Source organism: Canis lupus, chromosome 20 (assembly GCF_011100685.1).
Source record: "Canis lupus familiaris isolate Mischka breed German Shepherd chromosome 20, alternate assembly UU_Cfam_GSD_1.0, whole genome shotgun sequence".
Taxonomy (NCBI): Eukaryota; Metazoa; Chordata; class Mammalia; order Carnivora; family Canidae; genus Canis; species Canis lupus.
This window is the reverse complement of record NC_049241.1, coordinates 27,672,250-27,689,054: the sequence shown is the minus strand read 5'-3', so window position 1 is coordinate 27,689,054 and position 16,805 is coordinate 27,672,250. Positions and strand designations below refer to the sequence as shown.

General features: G+C 42.3%; 1 long non-coding RNA gene across 1 annotated transcript in view; it reads right to left on the bottom strand.

Annotated features, from left to right (window-relative positions):
- Positions 1-3,027, bottom strand: part of LOC102156863 — a 128,063-nt gene extending 125,036 nt beyond the window's left edge. Inside the window, exon 1 of the long non-coding RNA XR_005374823.1 lies at positions 2,945-3,027. This is a non-coding gene — a long non-coding RNA (uncharacterized LOC102156863). The remainder of the gene's footprint in view (positions 1-2,944) is intronic.
- Positions 3,028-16,805: the final 13,778 nt, after the last annotated feature.

Below are 16,805 nucleotides of genomic sequence, written 5' to 3'. Positions count from 1 at the left end.
ACCATCGCACAGAAGCCCACCACCACTGCTCATTAAGTTCCATGACATTCACAACTTACAACTTGCATGAAATTTAGAAACACAAATAAGGTTGTCATTTCCCAAAAGAACTCCCCCAAATCCCCCATAGCCATTGAAATCATCCCGTGCAGCACACATTGCTAGAAATGTGGTTTGTTGAACCAGCAAGCTGGCCAAACAGTCAGACAGTGGAGAGCCTGTGCGGTTTGATGTGTCTGGGGAATGTGGAGGTGCAGAGCCCCTGGGGAGCTCTGCCTCAATCATAGGAGAGATCGGGGCTGGACATGGCCAAGGAGTGCTTAGCGTACCGGTAGAACTGTAAGCCGTGGGGCTCTAACAGGGTGTGCACACTCAGGAAGGACGGGAGGCCAGTGGATTCGTTCCCTAGAGCTGCTGTAACAAATGATCACAATCATGGTGGCTTAAAACAACACAACTGTATTATTGTAACTTACAGTTTTTGAGGTCAGAAGTACAAAAAGGGCTTTTGGGGCTAAAATCAAAGTGTCAGCAGAGCTGCACCTTGGCAGCTCTGTAGCTCTAGGGGTACGTCTGTCCCTTGACTTTGCTCTTCTAGAGGCTGCCTGTGTCCCTTAGCTCCCAGCAATGACCCTGCTCCAATCTCCTTCTCTATCACCCTACTTTGTTCTGCTGCAATTCTGACCTTTTTACCTCTCCCTGACAATTGTAAGGACCCCTGTGATTACATCAAGTCCACTTAGATAATTCAGGAAAATCTCCCTGATTCACATCCGTAACTTAATCACAACAGCAAAGACTCTTTTGCTATGTAAGCTCACATATTCATGAGTTCTGGGGATGGGGTGTGCACATCTCTGGGGGACTCTTACTCTGCCTCCTGTAACCAGGGGCCAACTCCTAGAAAACATGATGATTTATGGAACAACAAGCCCTGGGGCAGGAGAGATCAAGACCTAAGGCAAGATGAGTTCCTGGGAGTTACCAGTGATATTTTCAATTCCAAGAGTATCTTAGCTCTAGTTAAGTTGCTGTATTGAGAAGTGAAGTTTGGCTCTTTTCCCCTCTCTTCCTGCCTGTGATCTACTTCACCAGCTCAAGAGTGAGAAGCTATTTTGGGAGGAAGAAAAGCCCTTCAGGCAGTATAGGGATATGCAAGAAAGCATTGCAAGGCCTGGAATCATATCATCATTATCCTTCTGAAGTTCCTCCTCTCCAGAGGGAAATAGCCCTCTTCTGAAGGGTTCACGGGCTCATCTCCCTCCCTGAAAGGTCTGTGGCCTCCTGTTCCACATTGTGGGGTAAATCTGGGGGAACTCCTGGAAGCCCATGCAGCTCCTAGCTCGGCCCCTTCCTGCTTGAAAAGTCATGCCTCCACATCTGATGACTTTATGACTCTATGGCAAAGCTGAGAAAGCTGGGATGTCATGCTCTCTCCAGACTCAAGGTCAAAATGAGCAGCTTCTCCCTGACACTTTGCTTGGAAGATGGTTGGCTTCAGCAGTTTGGGAGAGACTGGATAATTTATTGATGTGAAAAGACCACCGTGCATTTTCTCCTCAGCTTCAAGCAGGCAGTCTGGCCCTTGCAATTTCCTTGCCTCAAGAATTTTTTTGTCACCAGCAACAGCGTAAACCCAACTATGAGATGATGCCAGACCCTGGCGATGTCTTGGGTCAAGTTCCCCGCAAGAAAACCCTGCGACGAGGAATCGCTTGCAAGTGACTTATTAAGGAAGTGCTCCCCGGAGAAGCTGCTGAGGAACAGAGGAAGCGAGAGAGGGAAGGGGGAGAGACTCACGGAAGTGCAATATCCTGCAAAGGTGCCATCTCAGCCTGATTCCTTAGGAAGCACTGGGGGGCAGGGTGCAAATTATACCTCAGAGTTTGTCCTGCTAAAAGTAAAGGATCTGGGCTTTCACAGCCCAAGTGGTTGGCTTTGGGCACCGTTTCCAGCTCTCTGCAACTACACTGAGCATAAACAGTGCCCAGCACAGAGGAGATGCTCAGCAAATATTGTTGAATACATTGATAACTATCGTGATTCTTGTCCTTGGCTCTTTATTGTTGTTCCTGTTGTTGCAACATTATATAAGATATATGGTGTGTACAGGAGTCAGGACAGGGTGTGCACCCCCCCCCCCCCACACACACACACCTGTGGCCTCAAATACAGGCACCTCGTGTGTGCTGCAGGCATAATCTCAACTCATGGTTTGTTCTTGCATATGAAGCAGGTGCTGCTGGTCCATAACCAGCACCAGTTTTTACAAAATGTCATTTCTCTGCAGCCCAATACAGATGGGATAATGCAAGGGAAGGATACAAAACTGGGCATCTTATACTGGAATTTACCCAAAAAATAAGAGGATGACAAAAAGAAAGGGAAGGTCAAGGAGACCTGGAGGATAAATGTGGCCTATTTACACTTGAGACTCAATCTTCCCTCACCGATCGTCTTGGAAATGGAGTCCAGCCCGGCAATCAGACAAACCAGAGCTGAAAAGATCCTTCGGCCTTTCTGAGGTGGCCTTGGGGGAGTAAGTCTCCGTTTCCTCGTTTCCTCGTTCGTAAAACTGGGAATGATGGGATTAGTCCCCTCCTCCCATGATTATTCTGAGGAATGAATGAGTTAGTGAGTGAGGAAATGCTTCTACTGGGCCTCACAAGGAGTCCTCCACCGTTGCTATGGTCTTCCTTATTTGGCTTTTAATTCTCTCATGATGTTCCCTCTGCTCAAATTATTTATTCATTCATTCAATCAATACGTATTGGGTGCTGACTCAGTGCCAGGTACCAGAGGAGGCCCAGAAAACACAATAGAATGTAAGACAGGTGTTTACGGACTAACAGTAACAAGGGTAATAATAAAGCATCTATTATTTCCTATAGATCAGCATCGATTCCAAGTGCTTTATATATACTACCTCATTTAATATCCTCACCACATCTCTATGAAGTTGGTCCTTTTGTCCTCCTCATTAGACAGCCAGGATTTGAGGGGCTAACTTACTCACATCAGGTCACACCACCCATGGGGAAGCTGGGGATTGAACCCAGGCCAGCTGGGTCTAGAGCTCTTCTGTTTCATCACAAAAGGATATGATATAAAACCCCCAGGCCTTTGCCAGGGTGTTCAGTTGATCACCACTATGTGACAGGAGGTTGTCAACCAGTCTATAAGCCCAAAGTTCAGGAATACTCAGAACTCAACAAACCCAATGGAATTTGAGGGCTTTCAGTGGATAACAAATTCTTCTCCTACTAGACCAAAGTTGTGACAAATCTAATTGAATCCTGGAAGCTGTATGATTGCTTGTGATTTGCCCAGGATGAATGGCTCTGCTTGTCTTCATTTCAAAAAGCATTGCTTCCTGCCTGCGGCACACGGCCCTAGAGAATACATATTCTCTCCCCAGAAAATCAGCAAAAACTAATTTCCAAAATATTTCCAACAATCCTCCAACCCACAAGCCCAGTCAAATGAAATTAAATTCCACCTTTCTTGAAGGTGAGTCTTTTTTAAAGAGTGAGCAATAGACTCATGTTTCATTTCAAATCTCCAAACACTGAGGCTATTGATCTTGGGAAGTGTAAAGATTAATATTTCTGAAGAGGATACATGAAGGGAAATAACTAGGCAATTACAAATGACATCCAACAAAGAAAAATAAGTAAATATTTAATAAGTTGAAGGAACTAATATAGGAGAAAACTAAGAAGAGGTGGAAGGTCAGAATGTGTGTATATACATATATGTGTATGTTTACACGTGTATATACATTCGTGTGTGTCTATGCACATATATACATCTGTGTGTGTACACACATATAGACAACCGTAGACACACATATATACCCATGTGTGTATGGACACAGAGAGAGAAATTTTACTTGGGAAAAACTCCTCTCTCAATTTATATTAGGCCAGAGAACCACTCCAGTGCTATCCCCAAAATGTGCATTTCTCTACCCAGCCCCTTTTAAAACCTAAAAAGAAAACCAGGCAGATGATGAGAAATGAAGGTAGAACACTGAATCTGCAAAGACAAAGAGCCTTTGGAGCTGTCAGTTTGTTATCAAGAGGAAAGAACTCCTTTCTGGGACATCTAGGGAACAAGAAATGAAGAGACAAAATTAGGTTAGACTTGATGCTTATATCCCCTGAAATGCACAGCATAGAACTTAACTACAGGCAAGTCTTCAAAAAAGTTAAAATTCTTTTTCTCTTGAGAGAAAAATCTTTGCCTCCAGAGCTTCTGACTAAATTCCAGCATAGATCAACCCCGTGGGGAAAAAAGAGGGGCCCTGTATCATAGTGAGGTTGTGGAAATCAAATGAGTTACTATGTATAAAATCCTTAAAGGAGTCCCTGTCACCTGGCAGGTGTTATATATTAGGGATAATGGATTTTTCCATTTTAATAAGACCATTTGGGCAATGGGGTAAATGGGGGGGGGGGGGCGGGTGAACTGGAGGATTGAACATGAAGACAGGAAGATCCTCTAGGAAATTGTGACAGGAATCCTGGGGAAGGATGGTGGTGGCCTGCACTCGCTGGCTATGTTCAAGACGGAGAGGAAGAGAACCCCTCAGGTGAATATAGGAGGTAAGACTGCCAGGTCATGGCAAGAGTTGACTTTGAGTTGAGAAGTGATTGGAGACATTGTAGGTGACATCTAAGTTGTTTGGGCAAATGAGAAGATCGCAGTGCCATTTACTAAGATGTGAAACACAGAAGTGGTGCATTGGTTGGAAAATTCAGGCTTCATGACCCACAGCCTTCAACGATTTTTCAGGTCAAGTGATTTCCAAATGGTTTCAGAACCAAGGTTCCCAGTGTGGTTTTGAAACCTTGAGGTTCTGGCTTCAAGTCATGACTCTGCTATTTGTTGGCTCTGTGCCCTTGGATATATTAGTAAGCATTTCTGTGTCTCATTCCTTCATCTATAAAATGAGATGATAACAAAAATCTACCTCATAGAATTACAGGACTTCAATCCTCTATGTAGGGTACTTGGCATGGAGTCCGGCACGTGCAGGTGTTCTCTATATATTTTAGTCCGTGGTGTCTTTATGTTATTATTGACTACAAAGTCAATATGCATACTGAGCATCTGAGTTATTCGTCTCCGAATGGATTCAGGTGGTCTAAGCCTCTCTTAAATTATCGTGCTCCCACGCTACAGGGCAGTCATTTCAGGCATTGGTAACCTTCTCTATCCCTTCTCGCTGACATTTCTCCTTCCTCACTCACCCTCCAAGCCACAGTTTTAAGCTTACTTCCTCTTGGCAGCTCACCCTGGAATCCCCAGCCCCACACCAGGTGAGGAATCTTTGCGCTGATACTCTGGCTTCATTTTTGTATCATCATCACAAATGTATTTATATGTGTGTATATGTATATATAAATAATTTATTTATACATTTATATAAATATATTTAATGTATATATTATTTATATATTATTATATTAATATTATATTATTATATATAAATAAATTTATATATTTAAATAAATATATTTAATGTATATATTATCATATATAAAAATATATTATGTAATTATCATATACACATATATGTTTGTGGAGAGAGAAAAAAATGTTAAATCTTTTAATGTTCAGCTCCCCAAATTAATCTCTAAACTCCGTGAAGGCGGGAACCATTATATGATCACATCCCCAGTGCTTCATTTAGGGCTTGGCAAGAAACTAGAGCTTGATAAATAATTGTGGAATAAAAAAAAAAAAAATAATTGTGGAATAAAGAACAGTATGATGGTATTTAAAGTATTGTTTGCAAACTTATTCCGAATGTTCCTCCCCCTACCAAATACAAAGAAAGTCCTACTCTCTATTGTTATTTCCTGGCTGTTTTCTTAGTGAAGAAACACTAACCAAGGGCCCCAGGGGGACACACACACACACACACACACACACACAAACACACACACGTGTCTCATTTTCAGGCTCTCAGATGCTTCTGCTACAAGATTATTCAGATCATGGATTAAAGTTGCAGCTCTGCCTCTTACCAGCTGTGTGACCTGGGGCAGACAACTTCACCTCTCTGAGCTTTAATTTCTTTATAAAATAGGAGTAATAATGCTTCCCACCATGTGGAGCTGTGAAAATCAAGTAAGAACCAGTGTGTAAAGTTCTTTGCCCAAGGCCTGAATTAGCTAAGTGTTCCAGATGAGTTAACTACTACCAATATTATCATGAGGTTCTTTGTATTCGATTCCAATTATACTCTCAGTGAAAAGAACTCATCGCTCCCCCTTCCTCACAGATCCACTGTATTTATAGGAAAACCTTCCCTGACTTTCACTCTCATTTTCTCCAGCTCTTTTAAATACCAAGTGCGGACAATTCTCTAAAAATGTATTGGTAGAAAAAGAAATGTTTCCCTGAGTCTCACATGATCCTTTAGTTCAGGGGAAAAGCCAAAGTGGGAAGGGAGGATGATTGCCTGGGGCACATGATATATTTACTGATATAATTCAACTGTCTTCCTCAACTTCGTTCCAAAATTTCTTTTTTTTTTAAAGATTTTATCTATTTATTCATAAGAGACACAGAGAGAAAGGCAGAGACATAGGCAGAGGGAGACTACAGGGAGCCTGATGTGGGACTCAATCCCCAGACCCTGGAATCAAGACCTGAGCCAAAGGCAGATGCTCAACCACTGAGCCACGCAGGCACCCCTGTTCCAAAATTTCTATTAATGGAATCTTGAGTTGTTGTTGTTTTTAACCACAGGGAAAAAGATGAAGATGGCTCTCTGACGGATGAGGATGAGATTGGCTCCCTTAAACCATGTTTTCATTTCCAGATCATTTGTAATAGATGCTATTGACCCCCTACCCATATCTTCCTGTGCAGGCCTGCTTCTGCAGGGATTGGCTTTTGGTGCTCAACCTGTTCCTGTCTCCAGAGACTTGCCTTTGGCAGGTGACCTGTTTCATCTAAAGAGGCCTGGGAGTTATGAGCCAAGGACAGCCTGTGTTCAGCAACTGATTGATGAAGGAATAGAAAAAGCCCAGCCCCCTGGCCTCTGGGCAGGAGCCACTCTAAGGTGCATCTCACACTCCAAAGCTGCTCTTGGAGTCAGACTGAACCTCCACCTGATAAACCCATCTCCACTCACCTATTTTCCTTCCTCATCATCCCTTCCCTCCCTTGCAGGTCTTGGCTGAGGTACCTCCTCAATGAACATTTTCACAAGAATCCCTATGTAGGCTCTGTTTTTAAAGAACTCAAACTAAGATACTGACCCCTGACCAAACTAGCTGTTAATAGATTAATGAGGCCATTGCAAAAGGGGTTTCAGTCACAGTGCATGAGGATAATGGATGGACCAAAGCACAGAAAAAGAGAAAATTTTGGACCATTGATCAGCATCATGATCATCCCTTCATTTTCCTTTGCTGTATAGTTTGCAAGAATCTTTCACATGTATCTCAGACACGTGAGCATTGCCCTTCCCTTTCTGAGATGGGCAAACTAGCCTCAGCATATTCAGGTATATAGTAAATATTTGGTAGCTATTCTTAAACTAATTGTTTAAACACCTTGCCCAGTTGGTTGATGAACTGATTATCCAACCCAGCTATCTTCTCTTTGCTCTAGAGGCTAGAAAGTACAAGGCAAGCTTTCCCAGAATCATTAGCACCTAGTGGTATCCATGTAACATGTTGTTTGGCCAAAGAAATAAAAACTGCTAAGGAAGGCTTTTCTCTCAAAATAAAAAAGCAAAGTCTCAAGATGAAATGCTTATCTTCTTCCCACCTGCCTGGAATAGGGATATAAGGCCAGAGGCACAGCAGGAACTCAGGAGTAGGAGAAGGAAGGGTGAGATATGAAGGGACAGACAAGACAAAGAGCCTGGAAGGCTATAAACATCATGGAGCTGGTGCACCAGCCGTAGATGCCCGCCTCCTGTTACAGGGAGCCAAACATAAATCACTTGGATCTTGATGCCAGCTTAGAGAAATGTGGAAATGTTACACGTGGTTAGAAGAGAAGCTCAAGTGTTATTTAAAAGGTTAGAGAGGGAAGTGTATGAAAAACGTCCATAAAGTACCAAAATTTTTCAGCCTACTAAAGAGTAAGATGATGGAGGATCATGACAAATTGCTCTGATGAGTCGCACCTACTCCAGCCTGACAAAAACCGAGACATCCTCATGCAAATGCTGGATGCAAATACTTTCATTCCTACTGAACATAGACCAAACATTATTTTATATTCTCTAACATGTATTGATTAATAAATAGCAGCCCTGTGAGTTCTATTATTACATCCTTTTTATATGAGGAAATCAAGACCCTGAGACTGTACTGTCTAGTATGGCAGCCACTAAATACATGAGGTTATTTGAATTTAAATCAGTTAAAATTAAATTATAATTTTAGTTTCTCAGTCACACTAGCCTTGATTTAAATGCCCAACAGATACATGTGGCTGGTGGCTTCCCTGTTAGCAGAGATTTGGAATATTTTCATCATCACAGAAAGTTCCAATAAGTGAAGTTGCTCTACTTGGCAAAGTAGATTCTATGATAGTAAGAATCGGAGCTTATCCTAGGCTCTACCTGCCAGGACATACAACCTCTTCTTGAGAAAGGACATCAATTTCCTACTACTGTTGTAATAAATTACCACAAACTAGGTGGCTTACACCAGCACAAATTTATTATCTTAAAGTTCTAGAGATTAGGCATCTGACATGGATCTCATTGGACTAAAATCAAGGTGTTCACAGAGCTGCATTTCTGGAGGCTCTGGGAGAGAAAGCATTTTGAGATGGGCAATCTTCAAGAGGTCACTCCATTCCTTGACACGTAGCCCCTTTCACCATCTTTAGAGCCAACAACATTAGGCTGAGTCTTCCTCACACTGCCATCTCTCTGGTTCTCTCTCTCTTTGGCCTCTCTTTTCCACTCATAAGAATGGGTGTTTTTAATGGGTCCACCTAGATAATTAAGGATAAAATCTCCTTCTTAGGTCAGTTGATTAGTAACTCTGATTCCATCTGTTAATTCCCCTTTGCCACCTAACACATCCACAGGTTCTAGGGATTAGGATGTGAATATCTTTGAGGGCCATTATTCTGTCTCCCAGAAACAGCATTCAAGGCCCGCCATGATCTGACCCTTCTTTCCCTTGAATCATCTTTATATACCTTGTGCTCTAGCCACACAAAAATGTCCACCCTCCCTTAGAAATGCCATTCATCCCAATAAATATGATTAAAGTTCTTCTATGCTCTTCAATCTCAGGGAAATAAAGTTGATTTAGAGCAGTTCCCTACCTAGAGGACTTCTCCAGCCATGCCTTTGCTTTAAAATGTTTCTTCTTTGAAATGTATTTCAAAGTCCCACCTACAGTGCAGTTTAAGCACACCTAACTTCTACTTATTCTAAAAATCCTATTCAAACACTGCCTTGTCCATGAGACAATGCCTGAGATCACTCCAGATATTAGCTGGTGATAATAGGTTGGTGATGGAGCTTTTGGACACAGCCCCAAAGATATTTCCAGCCACATTTAAGCATCCCCTCTGGTGATTCCAAGAGGCAGGGTGTGTTCATGCTATAGAGTGCAGATGAGGGTATGGACTCTGAAGCCAGAAGCCAGGGGTTAAAATCCACAAGAAGTGGACTTACCTTCTGAGAACAGAACATCTTTCTCCTTCCCTCTACTCTGTGTATATGTGTGGAGCAAGGGGTAAAAGCTAGGGTCAATGAGAATAGTTAGATATTTATTTTGCTTCATTTCACCTTGATTATTTCCTTCTTTTTGCCCTTCTAGCTGAAATAGACCTTACCAATACTCCTCATCCTTATGTTTGTTTTACCATGTCCCTTTCAGGATCTTTCTTGGGTGGTGGGTAGAGCATCCAGCCAGGGTCTGTGAACTCAAGGTAGTGTCACAACAATGCCAAGGACATTATGATAGTGATAAATGCACATAAACTCAAAGGAAATCTGGGATCCTCCAAGGAGGAGAGATGAAAAATAAAAACACACTTTCCAGTGTAATTTATCTAAAGCCATTTATGATAAGACATTACAGGGCAAATGGGCCATATCAGAGGGGCATATCTCTCACAATTCAACACCGATAAGGGCAAGATGGTTTTGGCACAGCAAGGCCCCTAAATGCAAGTCAACTACCTCTTCTAGTACTAAACTAAGAAACACGGAACTGGGGGGATCCCTGGGTGGCGCAGCGGTTTGGCGCCTGCCTTTGGCCCAGGGCGTGATCCTGGAGACCCGGGATCAAATCCCATGTCGGGCTCCCGGTGCATGGAGCCTGCTTCTGTCTCTGCCTGTGTCTCTGCCTCTCTCTCTGTCTGTGACTATCATAAATAGATTAAAAAAAAAAAGAAAGAAAGAAACATGGAACTCATACAACACTAGAGAGGAAAATAACTTTCTAGCTTTTTAGACTTTCTGAGAGGCTACAGAATATACACAAAGTCATGGGGGTTTTTTGTGCTTTTTTGATGATTTAAAGGATTTTCCAGGGTAATTTTGCCTCTACACAATTTTTGCCTAATGTGCTGAGTCTAAACACTAACTCCCATGTAAGATATGACTCTACTCTTAAGTCCCTTAGCACCTGAGGCCTCAAGGATCATTCATATTATATGAGTTTCTTGAAAGGCTCTCTGATTCTAATCGAAACTTGTCTCACTAAATCCTAGTATTCATGTTTGCTTTTAAACAACTCATACCTTGGTTTAATGTGTAGGAGTTTTCCTAGGCTCATCTCAGCCTCTTTTAGCATATGGGCCCTGGCCCCAAGGAGCTTAGGGTCAGATGAGTTTTGAAGTTTAATTATTAAAGCAGCAATTATACAACTGCAGAGAGTAAAATTGGAAATAAATCCAGCATCTGATGGTGAGGTGAGCTCAAGAGGAGTCATGGGGACTGGAAGGACCCAGACATGAACACTACCAAGCAATTCAACCAGGGGTTTACATAACCAAATGAGAAGTAACACAGTGTGCTTTAGAAAATAAAAAAGTCTCTTTTTTTTTTTATTTCCACCTATTTGGCAAAAAAGTGGATCTAATTCTAAAATTTCTGGTCCCTGGAAGAGAGACAATGACCCTAGAAAGAAGAGGACATCAATTTCAGGATCATCTTTCAGTTCAGGGGAGGCTGGGGAGAGGGGAGTATCTGGACAAATAACTTTAACTTCCCATTTAAACAGAGAAGAGAGGAGGCTTTCCTCCCAGTGTATTCCATGGAACGTCCATTGTGGAAAGTGTTCTGTGTATAAAAGGGTTCTGTTGTCAAATAAGTCTGTCCTTGCAAGTTTCCCTTGCCATATTCCCCTCTTGGAAATTCATAGCATACATTAGTGTACTAAAGGCTCTGAGAAATCCTATAGTAAATAAATTTTGCTTAATCTCAGTACTTCCCAAACATTCTGGAGCATAGACACCACTTTTGGTGAAACATTGAAGTGTGTTCCTTGGAACACATTTTGAGAAAACTGAACAACTGTCTGTAAGGTCTGTGAGGGTCAAGGCTGTGCCTGTTTATTTACACTGCACCTGGCACAGAGTAAACTAGAGACTGGCAAACACGGCCAACTCCAGCTCTTGAGCTAAGTATGGTTTTTACATTTTAAGTGGTTTAAAAAAAATCAAAAACTATTACTTCATGACATGTGAAAGTTATATGAAGTTCAAATTCCAGTATCCATAAAAACGTGTTTTTTGAAACACTGTCACAACGACTTATTTGTGTATATCCTATGACTTTTGAATTACAATGACCAAGTTGAGGAATTGTGACAAAGATCACAATGGCCTAGAAAGCCTAAAATATTTAACCCTTTGGCCTCTTATGGGAAATACTGAACCTAAAATACTTAACCCTCTGGTCCTTTATTTTTATTTTTTTCCCCCCTCTGGTCCTTTAAAGGAAAGATTTGTAGACCTCTGGAGCAGACAATTAAATTGTGCAAAGGAATGGAAGTCTATTCTTGCCACTCTCCATACCAAGCCATCACATTTTCTGTGATGACCAAGGTTATAACTGCTTCCAGAATAAGGTCTCATTTTTTTTATTGGTCTTAATGATCTTCTCTTTTCTGATGTCTGCTGTAGCTGAGCATTGACTTGAGCTAAGCAACTGCTCCAATTCTAGGTCTCTCTTGTGCTTCAAATTGTCCCCACTTTGCTCCGCAGGACTATTTTCCAGACAGTGAAACTCAGGTGGCAATGTCAGGAATAAGAGAAGAAAGGAAAGCCTGGGGGGTAAGGGAGAGTGTAAAGAGTGGAAGGCTTTGGCTAGGACATTAGGCTTGTAAAAGCATCACCCACCATTCTTGGGGAAGGTAAAGGATAAACATAGCCCAGAGAAGGAAAGATGAGTAGAGGCACTTCTGATGTGAACATTCTGTGGAAGGAAATGGAAGTCAACCCACTGAGAAAAGACCCGGAATGTGAAACCTCATTGCTATAACCCAAACAGAAGAAGCAACACGGGGCACTGGAGTCAGAAAAGTCAGAAGGAGCATGGTTTGAATTCCAGCCCTGCCACTTAAATTCCATGTAACCTTACACAACAGACTTAAGTCATCTGAGAAATGGACAAAATAGAGTCATAGTGAAAGTTAAGTAAGACAGTTTTTATTTAATAAACATCATTACAAGAATTAAGTTTCTGAATCCTCACCACCACCCTGAAGAAGAAACCATGATTATCGTCCCTATTTTATAGATGGGAAGACTGAGAAAGAGAGGTGAACTGTTAGACTCCGGATTTAAACCCAGAAAATTTGGGGGCCCTTGAGTTAAGCATCCAACTCTTGCTTTCAGCTCAGGTCACAATCTCAGGGTGGTGGGATCGAGAACCACATGGTGCTTCTCGCTCAGTGGGGAGTCTTCTGGAGAGTCCCTCATCATCTGCCTTCTACTTGTGTGCTTACACTGCACTCTCCCTTTCAAATAAATGAATCTTATAAATAAAAAATAAAATAAACCCAGAAAGTCTGGTCAGAGCCTCTGTGCCAATAACCATTGTACACACACAGGCTGGCACATGTCGAACATTGGATAAATTTCAATTTTCTTTTTTTTTTTTTTTTTTAAATTTCAATTTTCAAATGCCACTTAAAATTCAAAAAACAATAAAAATACATGTTATTACTCTTTGTTTTTGATACGTGTATGAAAGGCAGGGGCCTCTGGAATCAGACCTACTTACACTTCAATTCCTGGCCCACTGTTTTCTAGCTGGAACCAGTGAATATTTATGTGTAGACCAGGCCTGTTATTTCACCCCCAAATGTCAATGTCTTCTGTAAAATGAAAATAATGGTGCCTACCTTATGGTGTTACTTAAATGAGACAATACCTGCGGAGCATCTGTAGAGAATCTGGAATATGGTAACTCACACCATCTCATTTATTACCTAGAATGGCCTGCCCTGCCTTCTCTGCTCATGAAATCCTGCTCCTTCTTCCAGGCCCAACTCAATCCCCTTCTTCAAATTCTTATGGGCCCCTTGTTAGAATTCTCCCTCCTTTGTATTACTGAGGGCGCTAGGTATGACTCTTGTCTCCCTGACTCCAGTGAATTCCTGAGGTCAATGGTGATGACGCCTTGCCTCTGATGGAAGTTAGCAAGATCTCACCTGAAGGTACCACCAGGGAGATAACTGGATCTCTCCAGTTCCCTAAGGATTCTGCAACCAGAACAGCTTGATTTTTTAAGGCACGGATCATGCTCTCCCTCTGCTCAACGGCTCTAACGAGTCCTCAGGATCACATAGGCCAGCGGGCCTCCCCTACTTCTCTCCACCAGCCCTTCCTCTCAGCTCCAGCCATGCCAGCCCTCTTTCTCTTCCTCAAACTTGCCAATTCATGTTTGTTATTCCTTTGGCCTCTCCTTACTCTTCACCTGACTCAAGCTTTCACATCCTTCAGGGAACCCCTATGACAAGGTCACCTGCCCCCACTGGCTGCCCTCATAGCACCTGTACTTCTTCCTAAGCACTGGCACCAATACACCTGCATGATGGCATGTGTTCATGGCATCTCTTGCCTGTCTCCCCTTTAGATCGACACTGCCCAAGAGAACTAAAATGCAAGTCACAAATGTCATCTTAAATATTGTTGCAGCCATATTTTTAAAAATGAAAAGATGCAGATGAAATTACTTTTACTCATATAGTCTATTTAACCAATATCCAAAATATTATCATTTCAACATTTTTATTGATATAAAAAGTTATTAAGGGGGGACGCCTGGGTGGCTCAGCGGTTGAGCATCTGCCTTTGGCTCAGGATGTGATCCTGGAAAAAAAAAAAAAAAAAAAAAAAAGGATGTGATCCTGGGGTCCAGGATCAAGTCCCAAATCAGGCTCCTTGTGGGGAGCCTGCTTCTCCCTCTGCCTCTCTCTGTGTGTCTCTCATGAATAAATAAATAAAATCTTTTTTTAAAAAGTTATTAAGGGTTTGTTTAGGGTTTTTTTATACTAAGTCTTCAAAATCCAGTATGTAGTTTATACTTACAGCACAACTCAGTTTTGGCCAGCCACATTACAGGTGCTCAATAGACACATGTGGCTTGTGGCTATCACAGTGGACATCTCGGCTCTAGACTGTAAACCCCTTGAGGGCCCAGAACACAGCAATCTTATTGCAGTATCCACAGCACCAGACTATATGCTTGGCTCAAAGTAAGAGCCAAATAAGTATTTAGTTAAAAAAGAAGAAGAAGAATATTTATGCAGAGGAAGAAGTGGAGGCCCAGAGAGAGGAAGTGACTGGCCCAAGGTCACAGGACTCATTAATAATAATCTATTGCTGGCCTCTAGCTGGAGCCATATGGCCCCAGTGCCTCCTGGAAACTGTAGGCATCTTTAAGTCTCTAGGTGCAAATGCATTCCCAAAGGTCAGCCCAAAGCGTCTTTATTAAAAACTTCACCTTGAAAGTCAGGAAAAGTTTGATTTTTGTGAGAAAAGTTTTCTATTACCTTGTAAATCCTACAGATGGATAAGCATTATGTAAGGGGCATTAACGTGCTATGCACTTACCGCCGCAGATGTTATTTTGAAGCTCTCTGTGCAGCTACTGTATTATCACCAGAGATTTCCTTCAGGATTCAGCCTTCAATTTCTCTAGATGAGGCTGCAACGTGAGTCAGAGTAACCATCACCTCCCCAGGCTGGTGGGGGTGGTGCAGGCGTGGTGATCTGTGGGCAGGCAGGGGTGGCTTGGGAGCCGCTGGCATAGCTCACAATCCCAACCTTGTTCCTCTGAAAAATCAGAGTTAGGGTAGCTCTGAGAAGTCTTTCTCCTTCAGACCGTGCCTTGTAAGTAAAGGAACAGTCCTCACCAAAGAAAGGGGAAGTACAGAAGCAAAAATTTACAGGCTCGGCCTGTATTTATAAGTAGAATAAAGACTGATGCAATGATATCATAATATCCTATTTACATTATAAAATTTATATTTCACTTACATGTGTTATAAGAAAGAGATCCAGAAGGGGATCCCTGGCTGGCACAGCGGTTTGGTGCCTGCCTTTGGCCCAGGGTGCGATCCTGGAGACCCAGGATCGAGTCCCACGTCGGGCTCCCGGTGCATGGAGCCTGCTTCTCTCTCTGCCTCTCTCTCTCTGTGTGTCTATCATAAATAAATAAATAAATAAATAAATAAATAAATAAATAAATAAATAAATAAAAAGAAAGAGATCCAGAAGATTAATTTCTGAAATATTATAGTTCTCATTAGGGAGTAGAAAGTATGAATGATGTTTTATTTTTCTCTACTCATGGCTGATCTACAGTTTTGAATAGTCTTCAGTGGATGCATTAGATGTGTAAAAAGGGAGAAAATTAAAATTTAAAGTAAGTAAGTCTATGCACACATATATACACTCACATCTGATCTGAAATATTTCAATGGTATTTAAGTGCTAATTATTTTTGGAAATTCCCATAAGACCCATCATTGCTTTAGCTTTTTAAGTAAATGACTTTGCCCCTTTAGTGCTCAGATTAGTGCCAGGGACAGAAAGCCAGTCCTCCATGCTCCAAATGGCCGAGGAATGCAGCCTCCCCTGGTGTGTAAACAGAAACCAGCACACACTTAGGGCTGCCTGGGGGTTGGCCGTTGCCTGCAAAGATCAGGGTGTGGGAGAGGGAGGCTGATCCTGAGAGATTTGGCACAGATGCCAGAAGCCTTCTCAGGAATTCAGCCTTATTTGCTAGGAAACAGGGGAGCCGTCCACTTTTCATCTGTTTTCATGATGATTCATCAAAGAGCCATTGCCCAATGGCAGAATGGCGATCAAGGCCCGCAGGGGAGGGTGTTTTAAAACATGCTAAGAGCTTCCTTTCCCTACCTGAAGGCTGCCTCCCCAGGCAAACTCTTAGACCACTGGTTCTCAACCAGGTAGGTTTTGCCCTCGAGGAGATGTCTGGCAACATCGGGAGCTGTCTTCAGAGGTCAAAACTGGTGGGAGGTGGGGCTGCTGGCATTTAGTGGTTGAGTCCAGGGATGCTGCTCAACATCCTACAATGCACAGGACAGCTCTCTACAACCAAGAGTCACTCAGCCTCTGAATGTCAGTAGTGCCAAGGTCGAGAAACCCTGTCTCAGACAATGAAGGAAATTATTTGACTTGATTTGAAGACTGCATGTTTTTGCTGAAGTGAGGCAGATCACCCACTGACACCCGGCTATCTTCTCCACAGCCTGCAGGCCGAAGGAGAATGTGGGCTTGTTTATCTTTAGAAATTATTATAATGCTTTGAGTATCTTGATTATACC